Consider the following 27,264-nt stretch of genomic DNA (forward strand, 5'->3'; position numbering starts at 1 on the left):
ACACAGAAAGGTAAAAACTGAGCAACACGAACCCCAACGAAAACTGTGGATGATATCAGGTGCTCCGGAAGGGTATGCTGATCCTGATCCACATGTGGCACCCGTCGTGTTGCTCATGTTATTACAAACCCGGTAAATACTTTAATTCGGTATGTCATATACGTGAAAAGGAAAAGGGATTTTAGTTATGAAATAAGGAACATATCCGATATCATCTGTAAAACGGTTAATCCATAACTATCATTTATCATCTACAAAATACCACATTTAATAAACATACTCTATCGACACCATTCAAACTCTCGTTAATGGTCATCTTTGAAAAACTAAAGCTAATGGTTGAAGAGTTTTGAGGAAGGCTTATTTTCTTTGTTAAAGTGCTAGTTACATTACACCATAACGAATATTATGGTACACCATAATTTAAGATATATTATGAAAATCAATAATATTATAAGATAGCATAATGAGTGGATTAATATTATGAAATCAAATAATTTTGGAAATGCTTATAATGCATCAAGATATTAAAAAATCGATCATATCGTGATAACGATTTTATTGGAATATGTTTTTGTTTCGGTAGACATTTCTAACATTTGGTGCTTTCATAAGATAAACACTGGCAATGTTTTGAATTTGACATAGGTAACAATTTATTTAAAAATAAACCATTTATCCGCTATTTCTTTTACTTTAAAAAAATCATAACTAAAAAAACAGGCAAAGGATACCCAGAGGACATAAAAACCCACAAGTCGAAAATAAACTGACTAAGATATGGCTAAAAAAGAAAACAAAAAAACACTCTGAAAACAGTAAACATTACAGAAGAATAAAAAAACGTAGACAATTTCATCTAACCTTTACAACATACCCAATTTAATAACCATACTCTATCGATGTACTCTTCGATTCTGTTATATAAGTGCATTAATTTTAAAGCAATGTACTGATTCGTTCATTCAAATAAAGCAGTCAATATAAAAGTTTCGACACCATTCAAACTCTGGTTCATGGACATTTTTATAAAACTTAAGCTTATGATCGAAGAGATTTGCAGAAGGCTTATTCTCTTTGGTAAAGTGCTACCCAAAGTATTTTTTCGTGAAAGCAGCATACCATCCGTATATACATTGGACATCCGTTCTGTCCGGACATCTTTTTTTTTCATCCGTTAGGCGTCCGTTCGTGCTATCCGGTAAGGTGTGACCGAAGCACGAACGGACGTCTAACGAATGAAAATAAAAGTTGTCCGTTGACAGAATTGTTATCCGTTGGGAGTCTGTTGATGTACTGACCGAATACAGCGGACGTGTAACAGATGCCTTACGGACACATACCGGATATGCAAAGTACGAGAAACGGAAACGTACCGGACAGAACGGATGTCGAACGTACATCCAACGGAAGAGTACCGCATAAAACGCACACCTAACGGAAGCGTACCGGATAAAACGGATGAACAATATATACGGAAAAATAAATAGAAACAATAATAATACATGTACATCGCATAAATATTCAAAATGTTTAGGTGTAACTGTTTTTGGTTTATTCTTCAAAATACCGCATAAGGTCAGCGTCTGAAATAAGAGCTGCTTGATTGTGAAGAATCGCCCTTACTTTAAGGTTGATTATGAATAATAAGAATTCATGAACCTTAAGAAATCTGACATACCAATAATTGGCATTTCTGACGAAAAATTTCAATTGGCATATATCCGTTGGAGATCCGTTGATCATCCGTTTTATCCGTTATACGTCCGGCAGAAGTCCGATCTCATTCGTTCAACATCCGTTTTATCCGTTATACGTCCGGTAGAAGTCCGTTGGTGAGTTTATCATCCGTTTTATCCGTTATACGTCCGGTAGAAGTCCGTTGGTGAGTTTATCATCCAGACCACCAACAGATGTATAACGGACACGTAACGTATACAAAATGGAAACGAAACGGACGAGTACCGTACAAAATGGACGCCTAACGGACGTTCAACGGACGTTCAACGGACATTTTATCCGTTGGACGTCCGTTCAACGTTTTGAATATGCTCAAAATTTTACACCGGACAGAACGGACGTCGACGGATAAAACGTACGCGTAACGGACATGCAACGGATATGGACGGACGTCTTACGAATAAGAACGGACGTCTAACGGACATGAACGGATTGAAAAAAGGTTTTCCGTTAGGCGTGCGTTCGAGATATCCGGTAAGATGTGACCGAGGCTTTTCTTGCATCCTTATTTGCAACACACTATAAAACACGATTTTTCATTTCTAGCGATAGACTTTACATCTACAGCGCTTGAATTTACATCTTCAGTGCTACACTTTATACGGATTTGGCTATACTTTTTGGACCTTTTGTATTATAGCTCTTCATCTTTTTTTTATAAGCTTTGGATTTCAAATATTTTGGCCACGAGCATCACTGAAGAGACATGTATTGTCGAATTGCGCATCTGGTGCAAGAAAATTGATACCGTTAATTTTATTACTACCACTGGGTCGATGCCTCTGGTGATGGACTATTAGTCCCCCAGGGTATCACTAGCCCAATAGCCAGTACTTCGGTACTGGCATGAAAATACGGATTTTTTTGTGTTATTAAAATTTGCTATTACAAAATGATAGAAATTGTTATAAATTAAGGAATGTATCTCCCTCATGCAAAGCTCTGATTCCTTTCACAGATTTGGCTATAATTTTTGGACCTTTTGGGTTATAGCTCTTCATCTTTTTTATAAGCTTTGGATTTCAAATATTTTGGCCACGAGCATCACTGAAGAGACATGTATTGTCGAAATGCGCATCTGGTGCAAGAAAATTGATACCGTTAATTTTATTATATCTTCAGCGCTAGACTTTACATTTTCAGCGCTGGACTTTACATTTCAAGCGCTTGACTTTCAATCTCAAGCGCTAGACTATATCTCCAGCGCTTGACTTTACATCTAGATCTCCAGCGCTTAACTTTACATCTCCAGCGCTTGATTTTACATCTTCAGCGCCAGACTTTACATCTCCAGCGCTTGAATTTACATCTCCAGCGCTTAACTTTACATCTTGAGCGCTAGACTTTGCATATCTCTAGCGCTAGATATTACACATCTCCAGCGCTAGACTTTACATCCCCAACGCTAGACTTTACATCTACAGCGCTTGACTTTACATATCCAGCTCTAGACTTTAGATCTCCAGCGCTGGACTTTACATCTCCAGCGCTGGAGTCTACATTTCCAGCGCTTGACTTTACATCTCCAGCGCTATACTTTATATCTCCAGCGCTTGACTTTACATCTAGATCTCAGTCTACATTTCCAGCGCTTGACTTTACATCTCCAGCGCTATACTTTATATCTCCAGCGCTTGACTTTACATCTAGATCTCCAGCGCTTAACTTTACATTTCCAGCGCTTGAATTTACATCTGCAGCGCTTGACTTTACATCTCCAGCGCTAGACTTTGCATATCTCCAGCGCTAGATTTTACACATCTCCAGTGCTAAACTTTACATCCCCAGCGCTAGACTTAACATCTTCAGCGCTTGACTTTACATATTCAGCGCTAGACTTTAGATCTCCAGCGCTGGACTTTACATCTCCAGCGCTAGACATTACATCTTCAGCGCTGAACTTTACATATCCAGCGCTAGACTTTACATCTCTAGCGCTAGACTCTATATCTCCAGCGCTAGACTTTACACATCATCAGCGCAGGACTTTAAAAGACACTTTATAATCTGTGTGAGACCAACAGGGCTTCGTACTTTAGAGCCTCTAGTTATTTATTATAAAGAAATCGCATGTATAGGCGCACCTGTATTCTGGTTGATATTCGCATGTGTTACGGAGAATATATCTCCCAACTGAAACTATATTCCGCGCTTGTATGACAGTTATGAATATTTTTATATTTTTCTCATAGTATTTTTTCTCATAGTATTTGTTATATGATATATTTTATAACAATTGCATTAGAATTTTTTGTAATTTCACATTTAAATTTGCAAAAGTATCATCTCCTCTAAAGCAGTGACATTGAATGTTTTCTTATAACTAATTTTTTTTATCCAATATTTACAACATTTATTATAATTTCACAACATTGTTTTCGCTGTAATAAAAGCGAACTGTTTACGTCTGCAACATTAGACAGAAAATTTCACACTAAGTTAACCTGATTCCCAGAGATGATAAAAACAATGTAATTAAATATCCACCAGCTGCATTTGCAGACGACTATTATTTGAACTCTTAATGACTAGACTGACCTACTGAAGGTGTCATAACATTTAGGAATCCCGTAAAGAATAACGTTCAACTTTCTACACTGTAATAAACTATTTAAAAAATACTGTTATTTTTAAAAGAAATTGAAACTTTGTTTCAACATAATTCATATTGTACTGAAAAATAACGATTAGATTAATTTAACTTGCAAAATTATAAGTAAAACTATAAAAACGAGTTCTACTCTACTTAAATTCAATCATACTCCTTAAAACTATTTAAAACTATTAACTATTGTTTTTCAATAATTTAAAACTATTTAAGTTCAGATATCTAATCGGGTCCTACTAAAAAGCGTCGGGAGCGCCCGGATGAAGAAGAAGCGCCCGTGGAAAAAAAATTAGCGCCCGGGGAAAATATATAGAGATGAATGTTTCAATTTTAACAATAATACATGAATACTATTTCGAAAAGCTAATAATGGATCACAGTTTATGCTGAAGATTTATAAATCGTTAAACACCGACAGATACGTTTCTCAAATTTCCCAGATAAATATTAATTTTATAAAATTAAAAGAGTTGCACATTATTTAAGAACGGTAAAAGTAATTGAACAAGTGTTCACCATGCAGTTGCGAATATTAGACCTCGGGAACTGAATTTTTTTAAACTAACTAAATATACGTTTTGATCGAGGACAATATCGTTCATGATTCTTCTATATACTTATATTTACCAACTTATATACAATTTTTAAATCTAAAATGTAAAAGTGCAACAACACTATCTAAACACTTTAGATTTAGCATCGTTAATATCCCCATTTATACGGGTGAAACACGCAATGTTTTTTTTCATTCAGGAAATCACTTATTCTCCCGGGCCTTTTTTTCTTCCTCGGGCGCTTTTTCTTTTCTCGGGCGCTCTCGGGCGTTCCCAAGTGCTTTTTAGTAGGACAGTTCTTATCGTATTATTTATTTATCGTATAGGACATGTAGAAAAAAATCCGTCCTTTCGGATAAGTAGTTTTATACATATCACCCCAAGGTTATCCTAGTAACGTGTCGAGTAACGAGTAGCAGCATGAAAACAAATAAATGGTGGTGTCAAACTGTCAAATCCAATGTATCTGTGTTTTCCCCCCAAAATGTTTTTATACGGAGCACTCAGGGGAGGACAAGATAACTTCTTTAACACCAAAAAATATATTAGAAAAAAAAATGAATAAATGATATGTTTTAGAAATTGTAATCACAATGACTGACATGCTTGAAATCCTAAATTGGATGCGCAGTTGCTTATTATTTTCTTTTCTTCAATTTTACCCCCCCCCCTTTTTTTTAAGAAATGAATATATTTCATAGATTAGACTACATCCATTTTTTTGGGGTAAAATATGGTTCTTTAACTCCCAACATTGGTAGAGCCTTCAAACACCAAACCCTGGATCAGTGCATTTAGTCTATTATGATTATGGCAGAAGACATGCAAAGAAATGACTAATGACCAGTGCATTATAGGATTTACATTTTTCCTTTTGGTCAATCATCTTGCAGGGTCCAAACGAGTTCACCTGTATGTGTGCCATTTGTTCTCTTAATTTCTTTATCAGCTATTGACTTGGTATCTTCTTATCAAATAATGTGTGTGAAATTTAAATCTCATTTAGATATACATGTTAGTTTCTTACCCTTTTAACTTAAAAAAAAAGCCATTTGACAATGTAATAAAAAGAATAACGAATCAAAGAATTCAAATAGGCTGCGCGCATTAGCAAATTCATGTGTTGCTCGGTCACTCGTTGAATATTTTTCTTTTTGGATTCTTCGATAATTTATTCTATAAATCTCATTTTAATTTCAATTGTACGTACACGTACTTATGTATATATGTTTGTTAACTGGAAAATATTTCTGGGTCTTAAAATCAATTATACGTCGTATACTTTTCTATGTTAAACTTATATAGTTAGGCACTTTTGTTGTATGTTTATATCATTCGGTTTTTTTAGACATTTATTTCTTCCATTAGTTCACTGTTGTAGCCTAAACATATATTCAAAAGGCTAAGTTTAAGAAATCAAGTTGAACCCCATCATGAGTTGAAACATCAATATATATAGTCTTAGGTCTCTACTTTTTATATTTTGTTGTAAGAGATGTATAAATACTCTGTCACGTCCGGTCTATGTTTTAGTTAGTTTTTTTCTATTTGTATCGATCTGATGAGACAAGCCATTTTCAACTGGCTTCTATAGTTTGTTCATATGTTAGAAGGTTGAGCGCTCACAAACATGTTTAAACCCGCCACATTATGTATGCGCCTGTCTTTTGTATAGAACCTGCAATTTAGTGGTTGTAATGGTTCATGTCATTAATTTTTGTTTTTCCCAATTGATTTGTGAATTATGCCGTTATTTTTCTCAATTTATTTGTTTCACTTTTTATTTATGTCTTGGCCTTTCATAATCGACTTTAAGGTATCGGCTTTTGTCATTGTTGAAGGTCGTACCGTTACCTCTTATTGCTAACATCTACTTAATATGAACTTTGGTGGAAAGTTGTCTCATTGGCAATCATACAACATCGCCTTATATTTATAATCTTAGGAAAGGTATAGGAAATAGTAAGGAAATTGGAAATATATATGCACGCCTGTGGCACCGTTAAAGTCCACAATTCCTCTAAAGTCCACAACACCGCTAAAGTCCACAACAAATTGCCGCTAAAGTCCACAACGCCGCTAAAGTCCACAAACTTTCCGCTAAAGTCCACAAAATGACCTCCGCTAAAGTCCACAAGAAAACGCCGTTAAAGTCCACAACAACAAGTTCCGCTAAAGTCCACAAAAAAGCACCGTTAAAGTCCAAACAATTTTTTTTATTAATAAAAAATCAATAATTCGCTTCTTTTTTAACTCCCGATAGTATAGATCTAATAAAAAACATGTTCTTGTGAAGTATTGATTATCAGCTTGAATGATATTTTTGATAAATGAAAAGATTACAGTTTCTGATTTTGATCCCCACAAATCTGATCTTTGTATTGCGATTTCCTATCAATCAAACAGACAACGTTTCGTAAAAGTTATCTACATGTAGCTATGGTGCTTTTTTCGTATTCTTTAGTAAACATTTGTACATCCACAAGAAACTCCAATATATCATTCTTTTTATTTATATGCTGGAGACACTGACATATCTTGGAGCCTATATTTGGGGTCCTACTAAAAAGCGACCCTGATCGCCCTGGGGAAGAAAAAGCGCCCGGGGAAGAAGAAAAAACTCCCGGGAAAAGAAAAGGCGCCCGGGGAAAATATATAGATATTATATTGGCATGAGACAACTTTGTGTCGATGAAATAAGTTATGCACATTTTTATTTTTTTTTAAATTTTAGACAAGTATTTTACTTATTCAGATAATAGACATTTGTTTGTAATAAAGCACAAAAACAAGTATGAATGTTTCAATTTTAACAACAATATATGCATACTATTTCGAAAGACAGATAATAATGAATCACAGTTAATGCTGAAGATTTTTTTAAATGTTAGACATCAAAAGACATGATTTTCAAAAACGATATTAAAATGAAAAACGCAAAAACAAAACAGATAGATATTAACTTTATCCGCTAAATTCTAGAGAGTATTTTATGATCATGAACAAGCTTCTGGCAAAATTTGGTACAAATCCAAGATAGTTAATTCTAAATTATATATACATGTAACTGTTATGTTAATATAATATATAACAACAAACCAGTGTACACTGATTTGTATCACAACACTATAATAGGTATTACGGTGTGGTTGAATTTCCTGTCAATTGTTCAGTATTTCAGTACTTTGATTAGCATTTTGAAAAACTTATGGAAGTCTAGTATGAAGATTTGAGCTGAAACTTTAACGAATTATAAACTTTCAAGGAATCGTTATGTGAGTTTATACATATTAATCTTTGTGTAATTTTGCATGTGATTAAAATACTTTCCCAAGTTAAACAACAATTGTATGTATATTTTTTGTCTCGAAAACAAAAACATAGTACACAGTTCACATGTACAGTACGGACACCATAAGTAAGCAGTCAATATATGGTGTTGTTTTAAATAAGGGAGTGCGGAACAATAACGAAGTAGTTGATAAGGATTGGAGTCGAACGCATATGCCTCAAGCGGGGTTCATCGAATTCACAGCCGATGAGACAATTTTATCTCTATCAGAGAATTTAACACAATTATAGCTCACCGTACGTCCTTCAATAATGAGCAAAATCGAGACTTACTTCACAGAAAGCTATGAAAGACTCCAAAATAAAAAAAAAACTGTTGAACAATTCAAACGAGAAAAGTAACGGCCTGATATATTTAAATAACAATAAACGTGAAAATTATATGATAAACAGAAACAAACGACAGCCAACAAGTTACACTTTCCTGACTTGGATAGGTTCTGTACATGTACATACCACGGTAGGTATAGTGTCCGGCTAGGATCGTGGTTTTAATTTGAGTGATTTGATCGGGTTTTTTCGAGTGTGACCACTTTTTTCGAGTGAATATGATCAAAAATGTAAACATACTTCTTTTCTAACAAGACATGATATAGAAGCTTGAGTTTGATATACAAGGTTATACAAGATATGTTAGTATTTGAGATATAAAGATAGTATCATTCTGACATTGATTTCCGTTTAAAAAGTTAAATTTAGCCTTAAAATGCTTTTATTCCAAAATACCGAACAAAGCCATTTTCTTACACATGCCAATGCAAATGTCGACGGAAATGCATACATGGAATCTATATATCGTTATATATACATACACTTTACAAAAAGTATTGTAATGGCATTGAAAAAGACATTTTGAGACTAAATTCAGTTTTCATGTCCGGGTTTTTTCGAGAGCAGTCCGGGCTTTTTCGAGTGGGTCCTTTTTTATCGAGTGATTAAAAACATTTCCTATAGGTAAAATTGTTATGTGTTTACGTTTAAAAACTATAAAATAAAGACTCAAATTAAGTACTTTCAAGGCATATTGTGTATCAACACTTGCATTTTATCATGAAACAAGTATATTTTTTCACATCTTATAAATTGCATGTACAGTATATATCCGTGATGTCAACAATCTAATGTGAGTGTTCCGGACCATATATGAATTTGGACCTCATTGGATAACTATTAATGAACAGCAAAATGTCGACTTGGAAAATAACTTCCAAAAATGTCTTAATGAACTGTTAAACAAAAGTTCAACTGTTTTACTTACTGACAAAAACAGAGTCTAATAATTCACACTAGAGACGGATAGAAAACAGATACACCCAGATTAAGACAATTAATTTAATAAAGACAATGGGTTTCAACTTGTAACTTGTGTTGTTTTGGGTAGCCTTTGAACTATAAAATTAATACATTCATGTAACCGTCATTGTTGTAGTTAAATTTATTGTATTATTGAATCGTTTATAATGTATACCTATACGGTACCAAATTGGGTTTTCCTCTTTGGCAATTACTGTTTTAGCCACCTCTTTCGCCAAAATAATATATTTTTCGCCACTTTTTTACTTTTTTCGCCAAGTAACATAAATATATCTTTCGTTTAAATGGTTTTGAACTAGTTATTTCGGGGGCCTTTTATAGCTTGTTGTTCGGTGTGAGCCAATACCCCGTGTTAAAGGCCGTAACTTGACCTATAATGGTTTACTTTTATAAATTGTTATTAGGATGGAGAATGGTTTCATTGGCACTCATACCACATCTTCCTTAATCAATCATAGAGTCCGACCATACGCGTACAGTTTGACCATATGAGTATACGCATAGGGTCGTGACCATACGCGTATGGTCCTTATACTCATATGGTTCAGAACATTTAAGCATAGACAATTCGAATTAAGACGTACATACATATATTGTATAAGATGAGATGTATGTTTGTTTTTAAAAGAGTATACATCTTAGATATTTCATTATCTATTTGTCTTGTATCTTGTACTATTTATTTTATTGTTTAAGAAATGGAAACCGAAAATGACTTAATGCTATAACTGTGAGGAGGAGTCTCATTATGCAAATATAATAACTGATCAAACAGCAACTCAACACCGTGATAACTTCCTTTCAATAAAAAGAAAAGTGTCTAAAAAGTGGAAAATATTAATATTAATCAAGACATTACAATGTTGTTCGAAGCACTGGACAATCTAGCTGGTGATAGCATATAATATACACATTTTGTATTTGTCTATCATTGCTAAAGGATTTTATTTAGGCTGATGAACTATTAATTTTATTGTTGATTTTATCTGAAATTTTATTCAAATTTTGTATTCAATGGTAATGAAAAAATGGGGTGGATTCAGTGTGTATGTTTTTTTAAATGTTTTTTTATTAATAGGTTTCTTTTATAAATCTCAGGTGTTCACTACAAGACATATTATTAACTGTAAAATCAAAAGTAGCATAAAATTAAGTTAAAATGAATATGAGTTCTCTGCATAATGTTCTAGACACCGTTTTGTTAAGGATCAAGTAATTTCTAAATGAACACTGGAAAGTAGTTAAGTAGTTGTATCACGCTCTCCAAACAGAATCTTAAATTGATAAAAGATACATTTTAGCTCACCTGATATGATATTGTCCTTCACTTAATTACAGTTATAAACTAGTAAAAGTCATTTTTTAAAGTCTAGAATACCTTCAAATTTTCTGTAAAAAAACCGGACCAATTGTCTAAAAACCCGGACGATTTCATAGTTGCTCTCGAAAAAACCCGGACAATAACAAACACTGATTTTTTTTTATTAAATACAAGGAAATTGAGCTTCTTTGTTGATCAAATCATATATTATAGTATTCAATATAAGATGGGTAGTAATGTTAAAAACTGTTATAATTACAAAATATCCATTAATTGAACTTATCGCATGTTTTATCACTCGGAAAAGCCCGAACTATCCTCGAAAAAAAATGGACCAAATCACTCGAAAAACCACGATCCTAGCCGGACACTATACCTACCGTGCATACAGAATGTGGCGAAGTTGAACACATTGCTGGTGCCAAACCCTTCCCTAACTTGGAACAGTGTTGAAACAGTACAACACATACACTATTGTGCAAAAGTTTGCGTAAATTCATTATAAGTCAAAACCTAAGCAATATCCTATTAACTGATATTTATGTTATAAATGTACAAGTATGATGCAAGTGATATTTAAATTTCCACTTTAAGCTCTAAAAGTGGTTTAAATATTTATGTGTCATATTTATTGTTGAGTTGCTGTCTCATTGAAATGTTCTCAAATCAGGTTTTATTAAAAAAAATTAATGTAATATTGAAAAGAAGAACGCATTTCAACGTAGATAAATAAAAAGTATAATATAAATTCATATTTATGTATTCCCTCCGTAAAATAGATGCGTTTCTTAATTACCATAACGCAAAAATAGTTACGTTGCCTATAATATTATTATTTTCGAAAAACTAATCTTGTTTTTGCTCTTTTTAAGCCCCCCATAAATTATTTCTTATATAAACAAATAAACTAATGAGAATTCTGCTTCCATTGGTACCAATTTTGATTAAATCCTGAAGGAAATAGGCCCTAAATATTCTTATGAAAAACTTAGATTTTTATGATACAATGATGATATTTGTAACAACAAATTGTAGGTTACACATCCTTCTGACTATTTATTGGCCTGACTTTTTTCTATTAAAATTCTGAATATTCTAAAAACGTATACGTATCTACCAACATTATAAATGTATGTACTTCCAATAACTTTAATTTCAGTGAGCATTTGAACTCAAATTTCATATTTAACACAGGAGCTTAATTAACTGATAAAGTGACAAAGTAGCGTCACTCTTGTATTCAGTTAAAGTTTTTATTTCATTTTTTAACTATTGATAAATTTGACAAATCAACCCATATGGTCCAAATACACGTGTATGGTCGAGCTCGTACCTAGACCGTACGAGTATAATCATACGGGCCGAGCATACGTTCGCGTACCCCTATACGGTCCGGACCGTACGCGTACACATATCATCTGGAACATATATACATATATCATTGTTAAAATGAAATCTTTTATACGTGTACTCATCATAGGTAATAGACAGTACAGAACCGCATCCGCGTATTCAATTCATCTTCAACATATTTTGAAACAAATACATTTTCCTTTTAGAAAACAAAACAAACATGCAACCAATGAGTTATGGAAATCTACCTTGCACTACAAAATGCATGAATGTGTGGAATTCTTTATCATTATGTTGATTTGAAACAAGAACATTATGGTTCAAAGTCTATTTTTGAGATTTACAGACCATTTTGGCTGCTGTGGAGCCTAACAGACACTGCATGGATTTCTTTTTTATGTTTCATATATTTGGAAAGAAAATTTCAATGTCACCGTATAGTCAGCTATAAAAGGCCCCGAATAGAAAATGTAAAACAATTCAAGCGAGAAAACTTTGATTTGTACCAGACAGAAGCTTGTTTATGATAATATTAAGTTGGTATCCAGAAGTAAATTTTGAAAAAAAAAATTCATTCTTCCCGTATTTTACTTATAAATGAAGTTAGTTTTTCTGCAAGGAAACATAACATTCACTCTGTGGTTAAAATGTTTAAAATTTTAATATTTTTCTTAAACTATCCTGGATTTGTGCCAAATTTGGCCAGAAGCTTGTTCATGATCATAAAATAGTATCTAGAATTTAGCGGATAAAATATTTTGACTATCTGTTTTGTTTTTGCGTTTTTCATTTTGATATCGTTTTTGAAAATCATGTCTTTTGATGTCTAACATTTAAAAAAATCTTCAGCATTAACTGTGATTCATTATTATCTGTCTTTCGAAATAGTATGCATATATTGTTGTTAAAATTGAAACATTCATACTTGTTTTTGTGCTTTATTACAAACAAATGTCTATTATCTGAATAAGTAAAATACTTGTCTAAAATTTAAAAAAAATTAAAAATGTGCATAACTTATTTCATCGACACAAAGTTGTCTCATTTCAATATAATATCTATATATTTTCCCAGGGCGCCTTTTCTTTCCCGGGCGTTTTTTCTTCTTCCCCGGGAGTTTTTTCTTCCCCAGGGCGATCAGGGTCGCTTTTTAGTAGGACCCCAAAAATAGGCTCCAAGATATGTCAGTGTCTCCAGCATATAAATAAAAAGAATGATATATTGGAGTTTCTTGTGGATGTACAAATGTTTACTAAAGAATACGAAAAAAGCACCATAGCTACATGTAGATAACTTTTACGAAACGTTGTCTGTTTGATTGATAGGAAATCGCAATACAAAGATCAGATTTGTGGGGATCAAAATCAGAAACTGTAATCTTTTCATTTATCAAAAATATCATTCAAGCTGATAATCAATACTTCACAAGAACATGTTTTTTATTAGATCTATACTATCGGGAGTTAAAAAAGAAGCGAATTATTGATTTTCTATTAATAAAAAAAATTGTTTGGACTTTAACGGTGCTTTTTTGTGGACTTTAGCGGAACTTGTTGTTGTGGACTTTAACGGCGTTTTCTTGTGGATTTTAGCGGAGGTCATTTTGTGGACTTTAGCGGAAAGTTTGTGGACTTTAGCGGCGTTGTGGACTTTAGCGGCAATTTGTTGTGGACTTTAGCGGTGTTGTGGACTTTAGAGGAATTGTGGACTTTAACGGTGCCACACACGCCATTTAATAAAATTCATGCTAGTGCTTTATTACAGAAAATAACATGCAAAACATTAAACGTTTGAAGTTGTAAATTGTGTTAAAGCTTGCGGAAGAATATCTCAAAAACGTTTTACGACACTCCCGATAAGGACCGGTAACTCTGTATTTTTTTGCGGGAAAATATGAATGGCTTCTCATATCTAATCTTTCAGAAAAATCGATTTCTTACAAAAGAGTGTCCACCATGCACTTACACTGCACTATTAAAAGCATAGTAGAATATATTGATATACAAATGGATGAAATATAAAAAAAGAAGATGTGCATGGTATGATTGCCAATGAGACAACTATCCACAAAAGACCAAAATGACACAAACATTAACAACTATAGGTCACCGTAAGGCCTTCAACAATGAGCAAAGCCCATACCGCGTAGTCAGCTATAAAAGGCCCCGATAAGACAATGTAAAACAATTCAAACGAGAAAACTAACGGCCTTATTTATGTTTAAAAAATGAACGAAAAACAAATTTGTAACACTTGAACAAACGACAACCACTGAATTACAGGCTCCTGACTTGGGACGGGCATATACATAAATAATTTGGAAATTATATATACAGCCCTTGGATGGTGTTAACTTTCCAAAAAATTGTAAAGTGTACTGGTGTAATGGTGTAATGGTCTAAGGTGTATGGTGCTGTGGTGTATGGTGCTGTGGTGTATGGTGTAAGGGGAATGGTGTAATGGTGTTTGAGGAATGGTGTGATTGTGTAACTAGCGATCGGGAATGGTGTGAATGATGGTGTACGACATCTCTTTGGTTGAAACGAATTTCTTTTTATTTTATTTTTTCGAGTTGTAAACATACTCAATAATAATAATCTTAATATTTGAAATGTAATTGCATTATGGGTAATTTCGGGTCGTGTAGATAGAATGGGGAATGGTGCATGGTGTAATGTGTAAGGTGTATGGTGCAAAGGTGTAACGTGTATGGTGTAATGGTACAAGGTGTATGGTGTAATGCTGTAAGGTGTATGGTGTAATGGTGTATGGTGTTAGTGGGAAGTTTACACCATCCAAGGACTGTACATGTAACTGTTATATTAATAATAAAATAACAACAAACCAGTGTGACGTTTATTATAATATGAGGCAGGCATTACCTGTAAATGGGGACGAAGTCTGTATGAATTATTATTTTGTAAATTAAATATTTGTTCAAAAAAAAAGAAACGGAAATACCGTAACGTTTCCGATTTTGGTTCTGTTGTTAGGGATTTTAGTTATGACGTTATTTAAATTATGACGTCATATACAATGTAAACAAAGAAACGCTATCATCAAGTAACGTTTTTTCATATCAAGGAATTATGTAAAATGAAATTGGTATTGCGCGTTCCTTCCTATTTTTATACTAGACTGATAAATATATATTTTACTCAAAGATTCATGCAAACGAGACCGGAAAAAGGAAGTACATAGTACATTTCTGTGCAGGTCCGGGATTTCAAAACACGAAAAAAAAAATTTGAACGATTTTGAGTTCATTAGTACAATGAAAAATTCGGGAAATTTTCCGGTATTTTTTTTTTATTGAATTTTCTACTGTTATTGGGGACTACGTCCCCATATTAGTATAATAGTCCCAAGTAACCTGATTTGTATCTCAACAATATCATAGTTATTACGGTGCGGTTGAATTTCCTGTCATTTATTCATCATCCACGCAAGAACTTGTCTCAGAAAAAAAATATACTCTGTACATTAAACTCAGTTTCAGGTATAGCAAATGTACAGAGGTGTGATCTTTTTCTGTGACATCTGCTTTTCACCATCCACAAGAACTTAAGTCATCCGATGTTCAGTACTTCTTGCTGCCGAGTTTTTTTCTTGCTTTGTCGCGCCAAAACCATCTTGACGTTTCTTATCTGTGACGTTGCAAAACTTGTGCCTCTCTGTAGAACTGCGCTTTCCCGCCGTCCATAATTTTTCCCGCGTCAAAGTAGCCGTAATTATGAAAACGATGTATAAGTAATTTTACGGAAGTTAAATATGCTCTAAGATTTTCATAAACTATGTTTTTAACACAAGATTATTTAAATATACAACTTTTTACCTTGGAATATATTTTTTTATTATCTTTCTTGTCTTGAAATAAAGTGAAAATAATATACCAATTGCTATACAGCTAGCTTTAAAGGCGACTTTGTTTTTATCTTTAGCAAGTGAAATGCATAAATAATTCTTAACCACCTATAAAATAGTAAAATATTTATTCTCATTTTTTTATTAGGTAATTGGTATAAATACTGTAAAAAAATCTCTCAAATCATTATATAAACGGCAAAACAACGGCACTCAATGAAAATGAAAATAAAAACAAAGCGTGTACAAATTAATAAAAATAGATAAAATCTCCGAGCAGCGGTTCTATGATTCTATGAACTACTTCTTTTTGTAAAGTATCAGACGTGTCAGATTAAAATTATCATGATTTGAATCCTTGTTTCGGTAGGCGAGGAAATATTTTTTATATAAAAATTATTATCCATATTTATTTTGCTTATTTTTTAATCATGTTTATTATAATTTTGTTGACCACTGTTTGCTCAAAATTTTAGAGAATACGAATTAAAAAAAAACATAGTAAAAACTAGGAGAGAAATTCTCTAAAATGAATTTCTATTGTCTACAAGTGAACCTGAATCAAAAATAATTCATTTTCATTTACTATGATAAAGTTCACACTGTAATTGATCGTAATTAACATACACGAAATATCTTTAAATCTGTTAATTGATAAATTGTTCTCTTCTCAACTTTCAGTGGCAAATATTTCATGCAATATTAAGGACGCCTGAAATTCAATATACAATAAATCTATTGCTCAATGAGTTCTACAAAGTAAAAGATCTGTGGTGAATGCCAGAAAAAAGAGGTTGCCACTGGGAAAGGATATCTATGATATATCTGATAGGAATAGAAATCATTGTGTCTACTACTAATTTAACATCCCCATTTCGAATGAAAATAAACATTTTTAAGGCAGTGCTTCCATGACGAAACAGGTTTAAAATGTATTGAAATATCGTATGGCAATACAAGTACATCGGTTAACATGTGTGTACTTTTACAAAAAAAAATCCTAAGGGAGATTTCAATCGTGGTATTTGAGCCCTAAATAAATTATCCAGTTCTTTTAAATAAAGCGTGTATGGTGTATTGTGAATGAATATTAATATTTAACGTAATCAAGTATTACAGTTACCGTTTTTTATGATTATTTATCAGGGATACGATTTTTGATTTATATGAGATATTCTGATTGATAGATGTACGAAAAAAAACGTAAAACAAATTTCTCGAAAGAATGCAACATTTTACATGAAATTGACGAACTAGATAATTAGTAAACACGTTAAATAAGTTGGTATTATAGTACTAAAAAGCTGATGATCCTGTTTAATTTCTTGACATCCGTTTTAAGTTAACTTTTGAGGGCCCTCATGGGGTTTTTGATTATGTGATTACTTGGCCGTTTTTTTAATGATTATTTGATTATTAAGCCAAATATTTCATGATTATTTGATTACCTAGGACTGTATTTTTAGTTTATGATTATTTGATTACTAAAGATAAGCAAATATTTAATGATTATGTGATTATATTGGCAAAAAAATAGTGATTATGTGATTACTAGGACCCCCCCCCCCCCATGAGGGGCCTCACTTTTAAAGCATTTTATTCAGTTTGCTTCGTTCCCGCCAAAATCGCCCTTTTGACGCCGTTTTTTGACGTTGTCAGTGCCCCAGAGTATTGTGACGTTACAATGGATCTTTGACGTTCTACACTATCAACAAGATTTGTGTGTAGAAGCCATAAATGTCCCTTTGGCAGCAAGAGGGTTAAGTTGGAAGTTTTCAGTTCAAAATCGATTCATGATTTTTTTTGGTGAAAATAAGATTTTTGAAATATCAATTATTGCAACAACAGAAATCGCGTATTTGTCTTCAATAGTTTTAATAAGAACATAACACTTTGTAAATATAGGACCAATTGGCCTATTATTTTCCTTATTACAGTGTATTCAATTTAATGATATACATTGCCTTGTATTGTTTCTTGTGTTCGTCCGGAACCATTCATGAACTATTTGCCACTGGAGTTCAATCAAATCGTTTCCTTTGTTGACTAGTATATATAAATCGTTGAAGCTTGTTTATATCAAGTGACTAATTACACGTAATATTTTTTTTATAAACTGTAGTATCAAAGCTCCTCTATGCACACAAGACGTAATTTATTATTAATTATGGACTTCTTCCAGTAGTTATTTTATATCTATGTTAATCTTTGGTACACCATTCTTACATGTCAGTCCTCTCCCACCATAACATCACTCGATTTTGGTTAATAAGTTGAAAAGTTAAATTTCGTTTATTGTAAGTGTAATGTATCAAGAAAACAAAGACGGGTTCAAACAGAAAGGTTTTGAAATCAAAGATAACTGTGCACCTTAAGATCAGCATGGGTTTATTAGTCGTCAATACGTGTACTTAAAGTCCAGTCTAAAAATAAGCATACTAGGTACTTTGATTCAAGGACGAAACCACGATGTCTAGTCTTACTAAAAAATATAATCAATATTCAAACTCTACTTATGAAGATTAGAACAGATTATACCCATGTCATATCTTTTACCAATTCAATTCAAATATTTATTGTCATATAAACTCTGAACAATAAGTTTGTGACAAATAATATAAACATACACAAAATACATTTAACAAACAAAACCATGAAAACAAAAAAAGCAAAAAGGCAAAACAATCTATCTATATGATATATAAATATATATTTTATAAATAAATCAAGAGTCCCCTGTCCTCAGTTTTAATGCCTGTTTAAAATAGGACCCTAAGCTTTCAACTTCTTTTGAGGTTGATGGACAAAGAAGATATGTATTTTTTTCATTTTCTTGCCAGGACATAAAATCTGGCATATGTTTAATTACATTTCCTATAAAGTTCTCTCTTAGTTTAGCAATTTTTTTGCAGTATAAAATAAAATGAGCTTCATCCTCCATTGTATTACAGGATGTGCATAGTCTTTTTTCTCTAGGTATTTTTAAATGTCTGCCTTTTTCTATCATTAAATTATGATCGTTAATTCTCATTTTTGTTATGTTACTTCTCTTTTCAAAAGATTTACAGTTTAAGTAGTTTTCCATTTCTAAATTTTGCTTTAAACTTTTATATAAATACAATTTACTTTTTTTATTTATTTTTTCAAATTTTTGTTCAAATATATTTGTGTAGAAATTTAAGAATTGATGTTTTAAGGTTTTTTTTAACAACTTTACCACTTTATCATAAAAGAATCGCGTCTTGTCATTGCCAGTGGCGATCTATGATAGGGCGTGTGCAAGATGTTCACCCCCTCCTTTCATCGAAATAGACAGAAAATAGTATGGCTCTCACAGTTATATGTATCTAAAGGATAAAGTAGTCCTTCACCTAGCTCCTCTCGCCAGTATGAATTGCCTTTTTGGGATTTACACTCCCTTTTCACATTTCATGGATTCTCCCTGATTGTACTAACTATTGTACAGAAATGAGTTAAATCAGTCTAGAAAATACTTAAGGTGGTATGGGAGTCTAAATAAAAATGATAGAATTTGTTCGTTACTTTGCCAAAACGTAGTATCTATTGATACATGTCGAAAAATATAATAACGCGCATTTTCTCAAGCTACAGGACGGGACAAAATGACACATTTTGTATGGATTATACAGGAAAAAACACCATTTTGTGATTAGAAACTTAACAAAATGATAGAATTATTAAATACTTCAGGAACATATAGATTTCAGACACTGCTTTGAGAATATCAAAAGAAAAGATAGGGTCACCGTACTTTTTTCCGTCTAAAATACAAAATAGGAAAATTCCATGAATCCTTCAGAAAATGCACTGTTTTAGAGATACCTCCCCCTAAAATGCCAATTAAAAAAACCTAAAAACAAGCCAAAATAGTTAACATTTGCAATAATATTAATATTTATAAGTTCTATTCTTATAAATTGGCTCTTATAAATGAAAATTCACATTAAATATCTGCATTCCTGCATCAAATTTTGCTATCTTGATGGAAAATCTAGATCTTTGGTTCTCTGTTTTTTACAATCCAAGATGGAGGAAGATACTAATACCACCTTAAGACTAGATCATCTTTTATTTAAATTTTCTCAACTTGTAATTTTTTTTAAGAAAAATATGTATTAGGTTTTCAATCAAATTAGTATTATCACAACTGCATGTGACCATGATGACTTTGTGTACTTTTGAAAATATTACAATTACTGTTACACAGTAGCATATCAGATTCCTAACCATATATATAATTATCTATAGATGAAGGCTATTCATTGGGGAACCGTCGTGTAATGCATTAAATTTTTGCTCGCGTAATTAACATAATTTAAAGAAAGATGTGATATTGTAATCAATGAGTCAATTTTTCACAACAGACCAAGTGACACAAAAATTAACAACTTAAGGTCACCGTACGACCTTCACTAATAAAAAAAAATACCAAACTGCAAAATCAGTTACAATTAAAGACTCGAAATGATAGGTAAAACAATACAAACAAGTTAACAAACAGCCTGACTTATGGTTTAATTGGTGAACGACAAAAAATGAATTATACTTCATATGAAAATGCAATATTTTGATGGCTGATACGAGGGTGTTAATTTACTCTACCACATGGCCGAGAGAGTGACAATTTTTTTTTAATGTTACCTTTTCGTCTAGAAAATCGATAGTTTAAAGGACAATGGGTTGACTACACATCAAGTAAATAAAAACACGGCTAAAGTTCCGCTACGTTTTGACTCAGATTTTATCATTTGACTGTCAATCCCCCCACCCACCCAAAAAAAACCAAACAAGACCGTTCCTGTTTGTATATGGTTTAACACTAGTAATTTTTAAGACACTTTATAGCTTGTTGTCCGGTGTTAGCTAAGGCACCGTGTTGAAGGTCGTACCTTGACCTATAATGGTTTACTTTTATAAATTGATACTTGGATAGAGAGTTGTCTCATTGGCACTAGCACATGCCACATCTTCCTATATATATGTATACTATATAAATAGAAAAACTGATTACCAAAAACAAGATGAATAAAAAATATCAAACAAGAATTACAAATACATCATTTAGTAAAATATTCCATGTGGAACACCTAATAAAATTATTATTTAGCGAAACAATATTGGGAGGAACATATATAAATTTGCATATAGGAAAACACATCAACTTAACATTGAATACAATGTTTCTTTGAGGATTTTATATTAAATGGTCTTCAAGTGAAATATGCCAATTTTCACCATTGAAGTGTTCTGTTAGGGGAACATAGAAATATTACAATAAGAACACATTTACATTGTACAAGTTACAGTTTGGTAAATAATTATCTAGGGAACCCACACACCTTTTAAAAGACACATATTTATGGTAAACACATACATGTATCACTTAAAAATGAAGCGATCCCACATAACCCGTTATTTCCTGAGAGACGGACATTGAAGACATGTTGGTGACCTTCTGCTGTTGTCTTTTCTATGGTCGGGTAGTTGTCTCTTTGACAAATTCCCCATTTCCTTTCTCAATTTTATGACTTCCTCAAGTTTTATAAACAAAATGGAAAACAATTTTCATGCAAGTAACTTTTGTAGATTTGTAAATTAAAATTTTACTACAGTTTGGGGATTCCGGAGTGGAGGTGGGTGAGATTCTAGGGGTTGAACCCCCCTTTTTTCTTAACTATTATTGCATTTGAATTGGGACATATGTTGGACCCCCCTTTTTTTAAATGGCTGGATCCGCCTCTCAAGTATACGTTATGTTAGGTTTCATTGCAAATTTATTGTGTAGCATTTTAAAACAACATATTTTATACAACCTTGGAAATATATATCAAAGTTCACCAATATTTACCGCAGATAGAAAAAGGCGCGTTGTTGAAACAATCAAATGTGATTATCAAACAAGATAGGAATGTTAAAGTTAGGCTTGTTGCTAATTAGAATAAACAGGCTGGGAGTTCCGATAATAAATCTCAGACAAACGCTCCAACTAAACTGTCAACAATTGAGATTTCCTGTCGAAATAATTATCCGCTATATAAAGAAGAAATGCATGTGTTGGACGTTATAAAATGCGAGTTTCATTTTAGTATTATAATACAATTGTAGCCAGGTGTAGGGTGAGGCTGTATAAAGAACTAGCTTTATACATTTTTTTTCTAAAACATTATTATATTACTACATATTACTTTTAACTGATTCGCTGTAATTGATTGTTATTTTCTTTACGTCCAGTCACAAATATTTCGAACATGTTCAAGACAAGAACAGATAAATCATAAGTACAACATGTAGGTCCTTTATGCAACTGTATGGAGTTTAAACATCACGATTCTAATTGTTGACTCTGACCATCTAGATATTGACAAATATAATGTATATCAATATTAGAATAGTATAAAGCATGACATTATTCTCATTGGAAACTTTATAACTTAAAATTGGGAATGAAAATTGGGAATGTGTCAAAGAGACAGTAACCCGTCCAAAGAGCAGAAAAAAGCACAGGGCCACCAATTGTTCGACACAGTGAGGAAATCCCACAAGTGAGGTTTTGCTTGCATCTAAACAGTATGTTTGTATCCAAGTTCAGCAAATATGAAATTTAATAAAAAAAAAACAAACTCCGAAACATATAAAGGAACCAAAATAAGTAGTAAAAAAAACCCATACTAAAGTAACATAGGCCAGAGAATCCCGACTTAGAATAGCCGCACAGATGCGGCATGTATATATATAATGGCAGTCAGCAGGGTTAAAGAACATCAGTTGTTCGACCTGTTAGTCAAATGCGTTTTGTTTAAATATACTTTTTCACTATTTTGGTCTTTTGGAAAATGTTGTTTGTGCTGTTTTTAGACCCTTCTACAACGAAATTTGGTTTACATGCACGAGTATAATAATTGCGGTTTTTATCCAACGCAATCATAGGTTTGAACGTAGTTTTCAATTTAGACTCGTATAAATATATATAATTATATATATATAAAACTCGTCTTAACATCAACCCAACAATGTTAGATCTGTAAACTTGCTTTCGCAAATTTTTTGTTTTTCCCTCGCCGGGACACCCAATCGCCTGCACTGTTGCCGTCCTGCTAGACCTCAATTTATATATAACTTGTTTAGTGAAATCTTACCCCCCCCCCCATGTATACATCTATCCTATGTGGAATCAACAAACACACAGCAATATGCAAAGTAAAAAGAAGTCCGGAACCGATCTTAGAATAGATAACACAAGAATATTTTAAGACACGTTCGAAAGGCGGCTATTGTGATTGTGTCAGCTCGACAGGGACACATTCAAATGTCTGAATGTTGCAAAACTGCACGAAAAACGTATCGCATGTAACACACCCACGAAGAGGCTGCCCAATGGAAATAAACCCTAGTACTGAAATGTTGCAAAACTACAAAAAGACAAAGAGTACACAAAACAACATTAAATACTGAGTAACAAAACACCTACAAAACAAACAACAGAAAAGTAAACAGATGAATGCATCTCTCACAAAAAATTAATTGTTTAGCTCTACCATGATTTATTCTGAAAGTTATAGATTTTTTGGGGGGAAAAAGATCGTGGATTAAGACTTGTGCCTGATCAAACATATAAATTTGAAATCAGTATTTGCTGCTTGACAGGTGTAAAAGAAAATCTTGTCTGCCAGGAGTCAGAATAATGTATTCGAGTAGAAACTCTGCAATTTCGAACTTTATTCGATCGTCACTGATGAGCCTTTTGTAGACGAAACGCGCGTCTGGCTCAAATACAAAATTTAAATCCTTGTATCTACGATGAGTTTATTAGGCTTACTGTGAGTACTCTCATATTTGTACTTAGTGTCTATTTGGTTTTGTTTGGGATCTACAAGTACCCGGACACGTCCACGTGTAATTTCATGTAGTATTTGTATCTTTAATCATCTGTCGAGTTAAGACTTTCAACTGATTTTTATAGATCGTTCTTATGTTGTACTATTACACCACTGTTTCATGTAAGGGAGTGGGTTGCGATCACGTAAACATGTTTGACCCCGCCACATCCAGTATGTATGTGTCTCTCCCAAATCTGGAGCCTGTAATTCAGTGGCTGTCGTTTGTTTCTGTTACATATTTGTTTTTCGTTCATTTTTTGGTACATAAATTAGGCCGTTATTTTTCTCGTTTAAATTGTTTTATATTATCATTTTGGGGTCTTTTATAGCTGACTTTGCGGTATGTTGACCTATAGTTATTAATTTCTGTGCCATTTTTGGTCGTTTGTGAAGAGTTGATGCATTGGCAATCATACCATTTCTTCTTTTTTCTATATTTGCCTTGTGAACTAGCACGCTTAATAAACTGACCCAGTGCGTCATTGTAGTACAAAGTTTTGAAAATTTTCAAACCTCATATATCAATTTCCGTCATAAGACGGCATGCTGGACTCAGTCGTATCTTGGACTGTTCGCATTCGGGATGCAATCTGGACTCAATCGGCAAAAAAACAGCAATGGTAAATTTTGTCTAGACCATGCCCGTTCCACATGACACTGTCCAGAAAATAGTTATCAAAGACACAATGATTATAGTTTTTAAAGGCAGACGCGCGTTTCGTCTACATAAGACTGATCAGTGACGTTAAGTTCCAAAATAGTTATTAAGCCAAACAAGTACAAAGAAGAAGAGCATTGAGGACCAACAATTCCAAAAAGTTGTGCCAAATACGGCTAAGGTGATCAATTCCTGGGATAATGAAATTCTTAGTCACAGATCAATGTTACGATTTTGATCATCGCGATACTAGAGAATTTGTCACGACATAATAACGATTGTAATTCGACTAGACAAAATTGATTGAGACTTCCCGAATGTTAAGGGACGCACCTTACTTTCGGGGTGCTTGTCCAAACTCTCCGATCCGTAGGAGTCCGAGTGTTACGAACGTATACTACAGCGTTCAGGCAATAACAGGACATTCCATATCATTGAGGATAGTAATCTGACTTTTTAACTTTTCGAGTCTAAGCGCAGTCTGATCTCAAACGGGAGCAATAATCGCTCTGTGTAAACCCCGCTTTAAAGATCATAGAACGATTCTAGCACGCTCATGCCGTCCTAATCACGCACGTCTTACGACCTTACTACGTTCATATTACGACCATGTTTACTTATAGCCATGCTCGGGCTCATTCTCATTGTCAAATAAAGCATGTAAAAGCTCTCCAGGTTTTATTCGTCTGTATATAATTTGGCCCTAATGTCGCTAGTCTCCAACATGCCATGCTTGACACATTTGTATCATCCCACTACTAATTGTTCAATAAAATATCTTCATTTGATCTTGATAGATCAGCAATATACGTTGTGAAAGGTTAATCCGACATCTCATCTGGATCAGGATTCGTATCAGAGGCCCCACTGACTCTACCTCTATCCATATCATGCACAAATACAAAATATTGTAGATTTTGGTGGCCTGTCTGTGTTGTTATCGAGAATTTTACGTATAAATGAAAATAAGGAGGAATGGAACAGTATTTATATTGACTCCGACAACATGATATTGACGTTATTATATTACCGAGAGCGTAGTAAAATCGCCATATGAACATGGTAAGATCGTAGAATGATCGTGATAAAATCGTTCTTTAATCGCAGAAGAAACGTGCTAAGATCGTTTTTTAATCGGATAAAGTGTGATATAATCGTAGTAAGAACGTGATGAGCGTAGCAAGATCGTGATTATCGTAGTGAGGTCGCAGAACAAGCGTGGTGAAAACGGGGTATACTCTTGGCGGAATCGTTATAGAAAAGTAGCATCGTGAACTCATCCAAAATTTACATTTTCATGCCGCCCATACCGCGACCTCAACACGATCTGAATACTTTTTAGATCGTGCTGAGCGTGGTGCGATCGTGGTCTAGTGTGACTTGTTCATAAAATGATAGCGGGCAAGCTGAAGAGATGCCGTGCATTTACATTGATACATGTATACATTGTATATTTAGTATTGACCATTTACTGAAATAACTATCTATTCTGTCTTTTTGGAACATTACCATTGAACTTTCATTGTAATTCTTTTGCACTATTGAGGAAGTTATATAATATAAAACATCGTAAAGCTTAACTTATAGCTGTTTTGATTTTAGCCAGTGGCTTTATCTCCGAAATCTAAAAATAACAGGAAAGACGAAAACACCTGTTATATTTACCTGAATGTGTGATCTTGGATTGGGTTTTAAATAAAAAGACACTTTTCTATTATTACTGTTACTATTACAAAATAGAAAAGAAATGAATGTCATCTTCAAATTGGTTGCAGTTAATCTTTCTTTTATATATATTGGCATTCTACATTTCTAAGATATCTTTCTTTTTCTATTAATAAATTATGATCTCTTATTCTAGTTTTGTTATTAGTTTTCTAAATTAAAATTTTGAGTAAGTTAAATATTTTTCATTTGTATTATTTAGTCTTACAAGATTATAAATAGTGAGTTTGCTGTTATCCTTCATATCTTATCATTTACTCTCTTTTCATAAAAATCCTTCAATTTTAATTTTATTTGTTCTCTAATAGTTTTATTTATCTTATGAGAGGAATATTTCTTGAAAGTGTCTAAATCCATACCAGTTTCTTCTGATACATGTTTTGCAAATGAGAACCAACTGAAGAATAAATTCGCACAGAGTCTAAGCTTTGAGACAAAAAAAATAATTCCTTTACAAGAGGATAAATGGCATGAGAATATAAACGTATACCATACAATATAGATTGAAATTTAATATGTAGTTCCAGGGGAAGTCTCTCAAGACCAGCTCTTAGATATAGGAAGATGTGGTGTGCAGTGCCAATGAGACAACTCTCCATCCAAATAACAATTTAAAAAAAAGTAAACCATTATAGGTCAATGTACGGCCTTCAAAACGGAGCCTTGGCTCACACCGTCAACAAGCTATAAAGGGCTCCAAAATTACTAGTGTAAAACCATTCAAACGGAAAAACCAACGGTATAAATTTGATGAAACTATGCTTAAGCCACGTGTATATTTACAAAATTGTAAGTGTGACTTTTTAAAAGGTGGTTTGACATGAAGTGAATCAAATTATCAAAGGGTATCAAATAGTTGCAGGGGCGGATCCAGCCAT

The sequence above is a fragment of the Mytilus galloprovincialis genome, chromosome 14, assembly GCF_965363235.1.
Source record: "Mytilus galloprovincialis chromosome 14, xbMytGall1.hap1.1, whole genome shotgun sequence".
Lineage (NCBI taxonomy): Eukaryota > Metazoa > Mollusca > Bivalvia > Mytilida > Mytilidae > Mytilus > Mytilus galloprovincialis.